Source organism: Hordeum vulgare, chromosome 7H, assembly GCF_904849725.1.
Source record: "Hordeum vulgare subsp. vulgare chromosome 7H, MorexV3_pseudomolecules_assembly, whole genome shotgun sequence".
NCBI classification, from domain to species: domain Eukaryota; kingdom Viridiplantae; phylum Streptophyta; class Magnoliopsida; order Poales; family Poaceae; genus Hordeum; species Hordeum vulgare.
The window spans coordinates 336,849,659-336,863,782 of NC_058524.1; positions in this window are offsets into that span (position 1 = coordinate 336,849,659).

Genomic DNA, 14,124 nt, shown 5'->3' on the forward strand with positions numbered 1-14,124 from the left:
GAGTGACAAATCCCAGTCTTGATCCATACTAACTCAACTAATACCTTCGGAGATACCTGTAGAGCATCTTTATAATCACCCAGTTACGTTGCGACGTTTGATACACACAAAGCATTCCTCCGGTGTCAGTGAGTTATATGATCTCATGGTCATAGGAATAAATACTTGACACGCAGAAAACAGTAGCAACAAAATGACACGATCAACATGCTACGTCTATTAGTTTGGGTCTAGTCCATCACGTGATTCTCCCAATGGCGTGATTCAGTTATCAAGCAACAACACCTTGTTCATAATCAGAAGACACTGACTATCATTGATCAACTGGCTAGCCAACTAGAGGCATGCTAGGGACGGTTTTTTGTCTATGTATCCACACATGTAAATGAGTCTTCATTCAATACAATTATAGCATGGATAATAAACTATCATCTTGATACAGGAATTATAATAATAACTATACATTTACTATTGCCTCTAGGGCACAATTCCAACAGTCTCCCACTTGCACTAGAGTCAATAATCTAGCCCTCACATCACCATGTGAATTACATTGTAATAAATCTAACACCCATACAGTTCTGGTGTCGATCATGTTTTGGCCGTGGAAGAGGTTTAGTCAGCGGGTCGGCTACATTCAGATCCGTGTGCACTTTGCATATATTTACGTCCTCCTCCTCGACGTAGTCGCGGATGAGGTTGAAGCGTCGTTTGATGTGTCTGGTCTTCTTGTGAAACCTTGGTTCCTTTGCTAAGGCAATGGCACCAGTGTTGTCACAGAACAAGGTTATTGGATCCAGTGCACTTGGCACCACTCCAAGATCCGTCATGAACTGCTTCATCCAGACACCCTCCTTAGCCGCCTCCGAGGCAGCCATGTACTCCGCTTCACATGTAGAATCTGCTACGACGCTTTGCTTGGAACTGCACCAGCTTACTGCACCCCCATTAAGAATAAATACGTATCCGGTTTGCGACTTAGAGTCGTCCGGATCTGTTCAAAGCTTGCATCGACGTAACCTTTTACGGCGAGCTCTTCGTCACCTCCATACACGAGAAACATCTCCTTAGTCCTTTTCAGGTACTTCAGGATATTCTTGACCGCCGTCCAGTGATCCACTCCTGGATTACTCTGGAACCTACCTGCCATACTTATGGCCAGGCTAACATCCGGTCTAGTGCACAGAATTGCATACATGATAGAGCCTATGGCTGAAGCATAGGGGACGGAGCGCATATGCTCTCTATCTTCATCAGTTGCTGGGCACTGAGTCTTACTCAATCTCGTACCTTGTAACACTGGCAAGAACCCTTTCTTGGACTGTTCCATTTTGAACCTCTTCAAAACTTTATCAAGGTATGTGCTTTGTGAAAGTCCTATCAGGCGTTTTGATCTATCCCTATAGATCTTAATGCCTAGAATGTAAGCAGCTTCTCCTAGGTCCTTCATAGAGAAACTTTTATTCAAGTAACCTTTTATGCTCTCCAAAAGCTCTACGTTGTTTCCAATCAGTAATATGTCATCCACATATAATATTAGAAACGCCACAGAGCTCCCACTCACTTTCTTGTAAATACAAGATTCTCCAACCACTTGTATAAACCCAAATGCTTTGATCACCTCATCAAAGCGTTTGTTCCAACTCCGAGATGCTTGCACCAGTCCATAAATGGATCGCTGGAGCTTGCACACCTTGTCAGCATTTTTAGGATCGACAAAACCTTCGGGTTGCATCATATACAACTCTTCCTTAAGGAAACCGTTAAGGAACGCCGTTTTGACATCCATCTGCCAGATTTCATAATCGAAAAATGCAGCTATTGCTAACATGATTCTGACGGACTTAAGCATCGCTACGGGAGAGAAAGTCTCATCGTAGTCAATTCCTGGAACTTGTGAAAAACCCTTTGCCACAAGTCGAGCTTTATAAACGGTCACATTACCGTCAGCGTCCGTCTTCTTCTTAAAGATCCATTTGTTCTGAATAGCCTTGCGGCCCTCAGGCAGTGTCTCCAAAGTCCACACTTTGTTCTCATACATGGATCCTATCTCGGATTTCATGGCTTCTAGCCATTTGTTGGAATCTGGGCCCACCATTGCTTCTTCATAATTTGCAGGTTCATTGTTGTCTAACAACATGATTGATAAGACGGGATTACCGTACCACTCTGGAGCAGCGCGTGATCTCGTCGACCTGCGTGGTTCAACAGAAACTTGAACTGAAGTTTCATGATCATCATCATTAACTTCCTCCTCAACCGGCGTCGCAATGACAGAGGTTTCCCCTTGCCCTGCGCCACCATCCAGAGGGATGAGAGGTTCGACAACCTCGTCAAGTTCTATCTTCCTCCCACTCAATTCTCTCGAGAGAAACTCCTTCTCGAGAAAAGTTCTGTTCTTAGCAACAAACACTTTGCCCTCGGATTTGAGATAGAAGGTGTACCCAACTGTCTCTTTTGGGTAACCTATGAAGACGCACTTTTCCGCTTTGGGTTCCAGCTTTTCAGGCTGAAGCTTTTTGACATAAGCATCACATCCCCAAACTGTAAGAAACGACAACTTTGGCCTTTTGCCATACCACAGTTCGTATGGTGTCGTCTCAACGGATTTCGATGGTGCCCTATTTAAAGTGAATGCAGCTGTTTCTAATGCATAACCCCAAAACGATAACGGCAAATCAGTAAGAGACATCATAGATCGCACCATTTCTAACAAAGTACGATTACGACGTTCGGACACACCATTACGCTGTGGTGTTCCAGGCGGTGTTAACTGCGAAACAATTCCACATTGTCTTAAGTGAGTACCAAACTCGAAACTCAGATATTCACCCCCACGATCAGACCGTAGGAACTTGATCTTCTTGTTACGATGATTTTCCACTTCACTCTGAAATTGCTTGAACTTTTCAAATGTTTCAGACTTGTGCTTCATCAAGTAGACATAACCATATCTACTTAAATCGTCAGTGAAGGTGAGAAAATAACGATATCCGCCGCGTGCCTCCACACTCATCGGACCACACACATCGGTATGTATGATTTCCAACAAGTCACTTGCACGCTCCATTGTTCCGGAGAACGGAGTCTTAGTCATCTTGCCCATGAGGCATGGTTCGCACGTGTCAAGTGAATCAAAGTCAAGTGACTCCAAAAGTCCATCAGCATGGAGTTTCTTCATGCGCTTTACACCAATATGACCCAAGCGGCAGTGCCACAAAAATATGGCGCTATCATTGTTTACTCTAACTCTTTTGGTCTCAATGTTATGTATATGCGTATCTCTATCAAGATTCAATATGAACAATCCTCTCACATTCGGTGCATGACCATAAAAGATGTTACTCATAGAAATAGAACAACCATTATTCTCAGACTTAAAAGAGTAACCGTCTCGCAATAAACAAGATCCAGATATAATGTTCATGCTCAACGCAGGCACTAAATAACAATGATTTAAGTTCATCACTAATCCCGATGGTAGTTGAAGTGACACTGTGCCGACGGCGATTGCATCAACCTTGGAACCGTTTCCTACGCGCATCGTCACTTCGTCTTTCGCCAGCCTTCGTCTATTCCGCAGTTCCTGCTTCGAGTTGCAAATGTGAGCAACAGAACCGGTATCGAATACCCAGGCACTACTACGAGAGCCGGTTAAGTACACATCAATAACATGTATATCAAATATACCTGATTTTTCTTTGCCCGCCTTCTTATCTGCCAGATACTTGGGGCAATTGCGCTTCCGGTGACCCATACCCTTGCAATAGAAGCACTCTGTTTCAGGCTTAGGTCTAGCCTTGGGTTTCTTCGGCGGATTGGCAACAGGCTTGCCGCTCTTCTTCGAATTGCCCTTCTTGCCTTTGCCGTTTCTCTTGAAACTAGTGGTCTTGCTCACCATCAACACTTGATGCTCTTTACGGAGTTCAGACTCTGCGACTTTCAGCATCGCAAACAACTCGCTGGGAGACTTGTTCATCCCTTGCATGTTGTAGTTCAACACAAAGCCTTTATAGCTTGGCGGCAGTGATTGAAGGATTCTGTCAGTGATAGCTTCTTGCGGGAGTTCAATCCCCAGTTCAGCTAGACGGTTTGAGTACCCAGACATTTTGAGCACATGTTCACTGATAGACGAGTTTTCCTCCATCTTGCAAGCATAGAATTTATCGGAGGTCTCATACCTCTTGATCCGGGCGTTCTTCTGAAAGATAAACTTCAACTCCTGGAACATCTCAAATGCTCCATGACGCTCAAAGCGACGTTGAAGTCCCGGTTCTAAGCCATACAAGACTGCACATTGAACTATTGAGTAGTCCTTCTTACGTGCTAACCAAGCGTTCTTAACATCCTGATCAGCCGTAGTGGGTGGTTCATCTCCTAGCGCAGCATTAAGGACATAATCCTTCTTTCCAGCTTGTAAGATTAGCTTAGGATTACGAGCCCAGTCTACAAAGTTGCTTCCATCATCTTTCAACTTAGCTTTCTCTAGGAACGTATTAAAATTCAGGATGACACTTGCGTGAGCCATGATCTACAACACAAATATATTCAAAGTGGACTTAGACTATGCTCAAGATAATTAGAGTTCAACTTAATCAAATTATATGCTAAACTCCCACTCAAAAAGTACATCTCTCTAGTCATTTGAGTGGTTCATGATCCACTTACACTATCTCAAGTCCGATCATCACGTGAGTTGAGTATAGTTTCAGTGGTAAGCATCCCTATGCTAATCATATCAACTATATGATTCATGATCGACCTTTCGGTCTCATGTGTTCCGAGGCCATGTCTGCACATGCCAGGCTCGTCAAGCTTAACCCGAGTGTTCCGCGTGCGCAACTGTTTTGCACCCGTTGTATGTGAACGTTGAGTCTATCACACCCGATCATCACGTGGTGTCTCGAAACGACGAACTGTAGCAACGGTGCACAGTCGGGGAGAACACAATTTCGTCTTGAAATTTTAGTGAGAGATCACCTCATAATGCTACCGTCGTTCTAAGCAAAATAAGGTGCAAAAAAGGATTAACATCACATGCAATTCATAAGTGACATGATATGGCCATCATCACGTGCTTCTTGATCTCCATCACCAAAGCACCGGCACGATCTTCTTGTCACCGGCGCCACACCATGATCATCCATCAACGTGTTGCCATCGGGGTTGTCGTGCTACTTATGCTATTACTACTAAAGCTACATCCTAGCAAAATAGTAAACACATCTGCAAGCACAAATGTTAGTATAAAGACAACCCTATGGCTCCTGCCGGTTGTCGTACCATCGACATGCAAGTCGATATTTCTATTACAACATGATCATCTCATACATCCAATATATCACATCACATCGTTGGCCATATCACATCACAATCATACCTTGCAAAAACAAGTTAGACGTCCTCTAATTTTGTTGTTGCATGTTTTACGTGGTGACCAAGGGTATCTAGTAGGATCGCATCTTACTTACGCAAACACCACAACGGAGATATATGAGTTGCTATTTAACCTCATCCAAGGACCTCCTCGGTCAAATCCGATTCAACTAAAGTTGGAGAAACCGTCACTTGCCAGTCATCTTTGAGCAAAGGGGGTTACTCGTAACGATGAAACCAGTCTCTCGTAAGCGTACGAGTAATGTCGGTCCAAGCCGCTTCAATCCAACAATACCGCGGAATCAAGAAAAGACTAAGGAGGGCAGCAAAACGCACATCACCGCCCACAAAACCTTTTGTGTTCTACTCAAGAAGACATCTACGCATGAACCTAGCTCATGATGCCACTGTTGTGGAACGTCGCATGGGAAACAAAAATTTTCCTACGCGCACGAAGACCTATCATGGTGATGTCCATCTACGAGAGGGGATGAGTGATCTACGTACCCTTGTAGATCGTACAGCAGAAGCGTTAGAGAACGCGGTTGATGTAGTGGAACGTCCTCACGTCCCTCGATCCGCCCCGCGAACAATCCTGCGATCAGTCCCACGATCTAGTACCGAACGGACGGCACCTCCGCGTTCAGCACACGTACAGCTCGACGATGATCTCGGCCTTCTTGATACAGCAAGAGAGACGGAGAGGTAGAAGAGTTCTCCAGCAGCGTGACGGCGCTCCGGAGGTTGGTGATGATCTCGTCTCAGCAGGGCTCCGCCCGAGCTCCGCAGAATCGCGATCTAGAGGAAAAACTATGGAGGTATGTGGTCGGGCAGCCGTGAGAAAGTCGTCTCAAATCTGCCCTAAAAGCCCCATATATATAGGAGGAGGGAGGGGGACCTTGCCTTGGGGTCCAAGGGATCCCCAAGGGGTCGGCCGAGCCAGGGGGGAGGACTCTCCCCCCCAAACCGAGTCCTACTTGGTTTGGTGGGAGGAAGTCCTTCCCCCTTCCCACTTCTTCCTTTTTTTTTTCTTTCCTTTGATTTTTTCTCTCTTGGCGCATAGGGGATTGGTGGGCTGTCCCACCAGCCCACTAAGGGCTGGTGTGACCCCCCCAAATGCCTATGGGATTCCCCGGAGTGGTTGCCCCACTCCGGTGAACTCCCGGAACCCATTCGTCATTCCCGGTACATTCCCGGTAACTCCGAAAACCTTCCGGTAATCAAATGAGGTCATCCTATATATCAATCTTCGTTTCCGGACTATTCCGGAAACCCTCGTGACGTTCGTGATCTCATCCGGGACTCCGAACAACATTCGGTAACCAACCATATAACTCAAATACGCATAAAACAACGTCGAACCTTAAGTGTGCAGACCCTGCGGGTTCGAGAACTATGTAGACATGACCCGAGAGACTCCTCGGTCAATATCCAACAGCGGGACCTGGATGCCCATATTGGATCCTACATATTCTACGAAGATCTTATCGTTTGAACCTCAGTGCCAAGGATTCGTATAATCCCGTATGTCATTCCCTTTGTCCTTCGGTATGTTACTTGCCCGAGATTCGATCGTCAGTATCCGTATACCTATTTCAACCTCATTTACCGACAAGTCTCTTTACTCGTTCCGTAATACAAGATCCCACAACTTACACTAAGTTACATTGCTTGCAAGGCTTGTGTGTGATGTTGTATTACTGAGTGGGCCCCGAGATACCTCTCCGTCACACGGAGTGACAAATCCCAGTCTTGATCCATACTAACTCAACTAATACCTTCGGAGATACCTGTAGAGCATCTTTATAGTCACCCAGTTACGTTGCGACGTTTGATACACACAAAGCATTCCTCCGGTGTCAGTGAGTTATATGATCTCATGGTCATAGGAATAAATACTTGACACGCAGAAAACAGTAGCAACAAAATGACACGATCAACATGCTACGTCTATTAGTTTGGGTCTAGTCCATCACGTGATTCTCCCAATGACGTGATTCAGTTATCAAGCAACAACACCTTGTTCATAATCAGAAGACACTGACTATCATTGATCAACTGGCTAGCCAACTAGAGGCATGCTAGGGACGGTGTTTTGTCTATGTATCCACACATGTAAATGAGTCTTCATTCAATACAATTATAGCATGGATAATAAACTATCATCTTGATACAGGAATTATAATAATAACTATACATTTATTATTGCCTCTAGGGCATAATTCCAACACTAACATGCTTGGGGTTGTTATGATAACCCCCTTGATAATTATTCTTAGTTTAAAACTCGTCTGGAAAGGCCCAACTTTGGTATAAAATTTGCATAGGGACTTTTCTTGTCCCCGTGGATAATTAATCAACAACCCGAGCAGGTGCTCCTCATGAGTGTTCGTCCAAACTAGAGCATCATGCAGGGCCACCCCAAGGCAACTCGGGTGATGTGTATCAGGCCCTGTATACTAGCTTATCCGTTCGTGTCCTGAGAACAAGATACGCGGCTCCTATCAGGTTCGTCGACACGTCGAGCGACCTTGCTGGATTTGTTTTCAATTTTATGAAATGTCTTGTGTGAGGGATTCCGAAGATACTTTGGGCTATCTCGAGTTTTAGGTTTTCCAATAGGAACCCGAGGAGAACACAGGTTTTTTGTTGTTGAGGTTATTTCGACGCAACGTGTGTTAGTTTATGACGGACTAGTTGGAGCACCCCTGCAATGTTAAATCTTTCGAAAAGTTGTGCCCGTGATTATGTGGCAAACTTGAAAACTTTGTTTAACATCCGGTTCAAGGAAACTTGATGTAAACTTAATTAGAATTGACCAATTGTGTGCGTAACCATGACTGTCTCTTCTTGTGAGTTTTGCATCCGGAAGAGGACACGATGGGATTATGCTTGACGTAAGTAGGTGTTCAGGATCATCCATTTGATCAACATTTGTTCACGTCCATTTATGTGTAGATCTTGCACACTCTTATTCTTGTACTCGTAAGTTAGCCGCTCAAATAAATGCTTAGTTGCTTGCTGCAGCCTCACCACTTAACCATACCTCACCCATTCAGCTTTGCTAGTCTTGATACTTTTGGAAATGAGATTGATGAGTCCTTGTGGCTCACAGATTACTATAATAACAGTTGCAGGTAGAGGTAAACCGATACTTTGACGTGAGCATGACGATTGTGCTATTCGGAGTTTCTTCTTCTTCTTCATCGATCTACGATGGGTTCCAGGCTGGCAGCCTAGGATAGCAAGGATGGACGTCATTCTTTTATTGTTTGTTTTTGTCCTTAATCGAACTCTGCTCTTTTTCATGGTGATTGAATATATTGTTGTATTGTGTTGTTCATGTTGTAGCTTGTGGCAAGTGTAAGCAAATTCCATATACTCATCCCTTCTGTACATGTACTTGTAACGATATCCATTCTTGCAAAACAACGAGAGATGCGCTTCTATCCCTGTCGAGGCCCTCGTGCCAAAAATAAGGATAGGATCACATCTTGTGCGTTACAAGTTGGTATCAGAACAACACCGACCTAGGAGTCCCCTTGATTGATCGAACTTGGCCGAGTCGAGTCTAGTGAAGAACTACTTTGAGTTTAGTTATATATTGTGCCACTTGGTGAATTTCTTGATGAACAAATTGCTAGAGTGAATGCTGAAACTGATGATATTGCTGAATTCGATGAAATTATTGAAACTGAAAAACTACGATGCACCTGCTAGACCTAGCTCTCCTAGATATGAATTGCCTAATATACTTAAGGTTATATTATGGAAGGAGAAGTAGCTAGGGACTTTCTTTCTTGTAAGGATAGAGATGACGTGAAGAAATTGCTATGCAAGTGGAAGGAAAAATCTTTGAATTCTAGAATGCAATATGATCCCAAGTTTGCTACTTCACCTATCTTTGTTACTGATAAGGATTATGAATTCTCTGTTGATCATGAGTTAATTACTTTGGTAGAATCATATCCTTTCCATGGTTATGAATCTGAAACTATTGTGGCACACCATACTAAATTGAATGATATAGCCACCCTACTTACTCATGAGGAAATTTTTTGTTATTACTATATTCTTAAGTTATTTCTGTTCTCTTTAAAGGTTGACGCTAAGATATGGTTTAATTCTCTTGCTCCTGGTTGTGTGCGTAGTCCCCTGATATGATATTTTACTTCTCTGAAAAGTATTTTCCTGCCCATAAGAGAAGAAGACCAAGGCCAAGGAGGCGAAGCGCAAGGCTCCAGTGGTGCTCGCAGCCGAGCCTGAGGCGAAGCACGACCAAGGGGGAGAGCGCCCGTTAGGAGGGGGGCCAACGTGCATCTTCCATGTCACCAGTGGCCATGATACCTCCGAGTGCACGAGCTCCGACTGGTCCATGACGAGCACTTCAGCAGGCGCCCTAGACGGGGAGACAGAGGCCCCGCACGCGGCAGTGGTCGTAGTGGAGGCCGCTGGGATGACCGGGAGCCGTGTCAGGGTTGGCATGAACAACCTCATGAAGACCGTTGGCGTGGCCAGCCTCAGGAGGACCGCTGGCGCGATGACCTTCAGGAGGGGAAACGACGCGGTCGGCCTCGTGAGGTTCGCCCTCGTGATGCTGGGCTGCCTCCGTTGCCTCCGCCGCCCAGAAGGAGGGATGAAGACATGCAGAATGATGGGGCCGGGGGCTTCCAGGAGGTCAGGGCAGTGGCCTCCATCTTGGGCGGCTCTCAGACCCCGGCCTCGTATCGCGCCTTCAAGCAGTTCGCCCGGGAGGTGAATGCCGCTCTCCCGAAGCCTGGAGAGATGCGCCCCCTCATCTCGTCCGAGACCACCATCACCTTTGACCAAGTGATCAACTCAGGTGCTCGTTCATGGCTGGCAAGCTCCCCATGATGTGCACCCCGACCATCAGCAACGCCCTCGTCACCAAGACCGTTATCAAAGTGGAGTGGGGCTCAACGTCGTCTCGGCCGAGACCTTCAAGACACTCCAGCTGTCGTACAAACAGCTCATGCCGACCAAGCCCTTCTCAGGAGTAATGGAAGGGTCCACCGTGCCCATCGGGCAAGTGCGTCTGCCAATCACCTTCGGAGAGCGCAAGAACTACCACACTGAGATCATTGTCTTCGATGTCGCGCACATCCACCTGCCATACAACGCGATCCTTAGGTACCCAGCTCTCGCCAAGTTCATGGCAGCGAGCCACCATGGCTTCAACATCCTCAAGATGCCAGGGAGCGGCGGCGTCATCACCATCGCCTGCGATGAGAAGGATGCCGTCTGTACACTCGCGCCTACCGTGCCGCGGCGGCGGAACGCTCGGACGACGAACAAGATGAGTCGCCTTGCGAGGACCCACGCAAGAAGAAGAAGCAGCTCCTCCCCATGGAGCGCCCTGGGACTTCGGGCTCCGTGCCGGGGATGGGGTCATGCCTCCCATCGCATAGGAAGGCACGCTCGGCGCCCCCCTTGGGTCAGGCCTGGGGGCTCCCACCGAGGAGGTTCCCGGCCTGACGAGTGAGGCGAGGGTGGCGCTCGAGCACAACCAGAGGGCGCAGTCCGGCGCGCGTTGCTGCTGGCTACGCCTATAGGGATTTCCTTGGCAAATATGCAAAGGATTCCCCCGCGGCCTTGGAGCCTTGCGTTGGTGTTCCCTTGAAGAGGAAAGGGTGATGTATCACAACGGCGGTAAGTATTCCCCTCAGTTTGAGAACCAAGGTATCAATCCAGTAGGAGGATCGCGTCAAGTCACAAGTACCTGCACAAACACAAAGAGCTTGCACCCAACGCTATGAAGGGGTTTTCAATCCCTTATAGATTGTTTGCAAAGTGAGAACTGAAAGCAAAAAGTAAACAAAGCGAAGTAAAAGTAAAAGCTGAGATGATAGTTGTGAATAGACCCGGGGCCGTAGTGTTCACTAGTGGCTTCTCTCAAGAAAGCAAGTAGACGGTGGGTGAACGATCTATGGCAATTGATAGAACCGCGCAAAGTCATGACGTTATCTATGGCAATGATCACATATATAGGCATCACATCCAAAACAAGTAGACCGATACTTTCTGCATCTACTACTATTACTCCACACGTCGACCGCTATCCAGAATGCATCTAGTGTATTGAGTTCATAAGAACAGAGTAATGCCTTCAGCAAGATGACATGATGTAGATGGACAATCTCAAATCTATGATGAAAGCCCATCTTGTTACCCTTGATGGCAACAACATGATGCGTGCCTTGCTGCCCCTTCTGTCACTCGGAAAGGTCACCACACGGTATGAACCCAAAACCAAGCACTTCTCCCATCGCAAGAATCATAGATCTAGTTGGCCAAAAAAACCCAACACTCTGAGAGACTTACAAGGATATCAAATCATGCATATAAGAAATCAGGAAAGACTCAAATATAATTCATAGATAATCTGATCACAAATCCATAATTCATCGGATCTCGACAAACACACCACCAAAGAGGATTACATCGGATAGATCTCCATGAAGATCATGGAGAACTTTGTACTGAAGACCCAAGAGAGAGAAGAAGCCATCTAGCTACTAACTACGGACCTTTAGGTCTGAAGTGGACTACTCACGAGTCATTGGAGAGGCAATGATGTTGATGTAGAAGCAATCCAGCTCCAAAGTCCCCTCCGGCAGGGCACCGGGAAGGTTCTCCAGATGAGATCTCGCGGAAACGGAAGCTTGCGGCAGCGGAAAAGTGGTTTCGTGGACGCCCTGATTTTTTCTGGATTTTAGGGAATATATAGGCCAAAGAGCTAGGGAAAGGGAGCTCCAGGGAGGCCACAAGCCCGGTGGCCGCGGCCCCCCTGGCCGCGGCCACAGGACTTGTGGGCTCCCTGTGGGCCTCCTGCCTTGGCCCTCAAGTCTCCCGATCTTCTTCTATTCTGGAAAAATTTATTTCGGGGATTTTATTCCGTTTGGACCCTGTTCCAAAATCAGAGCTGAAAAGAGTCAAAAACATAGAAAAAACATGAACTGGCACTTGGCACTGAATTAATAAGTTAGTCCCAAAAAAGATATAAAAGGTATATAAAACATCCAAAGTTGACAAGATAACAACATGGAACCATAAATAATTATAGATACGTTTGAGACGTATCAAGCATCCCCAAGCTTAACTCCTGCTCGTCCTTGAGTAGGGAAGTGATAAAGAATGAATTTTTGATGCTTTCATGCTACCTGGCATAGATGTCCTTTGTAACTCCTCTTATGTGACATGAATGTTCAGGTCCGTTAGATTCAAAACAATAGTTTGCTATCAACGTGGAGACAATAATACTTCAAGCAAACTAGCAAGGTAATCATGAACTTCCAAAATAACAAGGCCAAAAGAAAGTTATCCCTACAAAATCATATAGTCTGGCTATGCTCTATCATCCTTGCACAACGAATTTGAATCATGCACAACCTCAGTATTGGCCAAGTAATTGTTTTCACACCTTTACTTTCTCAAACCTTTTCAACTCTCACGCAATACATGAGCGTGAGCCATGGTTTTAGCACTATAAGTGGAATGGAGTGTGGTGGAGGTTGCAAGGCAAACAAGGAGAAGATGGTCACATCGACTAGGCATATCAATGAGCTATGGAGATGGTCATCAATAGATATCAATTGAATGAGTAGGGATTGCCATACAAATGATGCACTAGAGCTAAGAGTATGTGAAAGCTCTTAAAGAAAACTAGTGCGTGTGCATCCAACTTGCTTGCTCACGAAGACCTAAGGCAATTTTGAGGAAGCCCATCATTGGAATATACAAGCCAAGTTATATAATGAAAATTTCCCACTAGCTATATGGTGGTGACAAAACGAGAGACTCTCAATCATGAAGATCATGGTGCTTAATATGAAGCACAAGTGTGGAAAGGAGATAGTAGCATTGTCCCTTCTCTCGTTTTCTCTCATTTTTTTGGTGGGCTCTTTGGCCTCTTTTTTTATTTTTTATTTTGGTGGACATATTTGGCCTCTTCTTGTAAATGGGCTTCACTGGCCTCTTTTATTTCCTCACATGGGACAATGCTCCATCAATGATGATCATCACACTTACAACTCAAAACTTAGAGCAATGATGACTCTATATGGAATGCCTTCGGTAGTGTACCGTGACAATGATCTAGCATGGCATATACATCAATTGAAACATCATGATAGCTATCTTATGATCATGCAATGGCAATGTAGAAGTGGTGGCACATGTCATGGTGGTAGTTGCATGGCAATATATCTCGGAATGGCTTTGAAAAAGGCATAGTAGGTAGGTATGGTGGCTGTTTCGAGGGAGGCTAATGGTGGGTTTTATGCACCGGCGAAAGTTGCACGACACTAAAGAAGATAGTGATGGTGGAAGGTGAAAGTGCATCTAAACCATGGACTCAACATTAGTCATGAAGAACTCACATACTTGTTGCAGAAGTTTTAGTAGTAATCGAAATGAAGCATTCAACGCATACTCCTAGGGAAAGGGTTGGCAGGTATAAACCATCGCGCGATCCTGACCGCTACACAAAGATGACAATCAATAAACTAATCATGCACAGACTTCATCACATAGCGGTTCACCATACATGCATGATACGGGAATCACTAACTTCAACACAAGTATTTCTAGATCCATAACACCTTATGTTGGAATTATGCCCTAGAGGCAATAATAAATATAGTTATTATTATAATTCCTGTATCAAGATAATCGTTTATTATCCATGTTATAATTGTATTGAATGAAGACTCATTTACATGTGTGGAT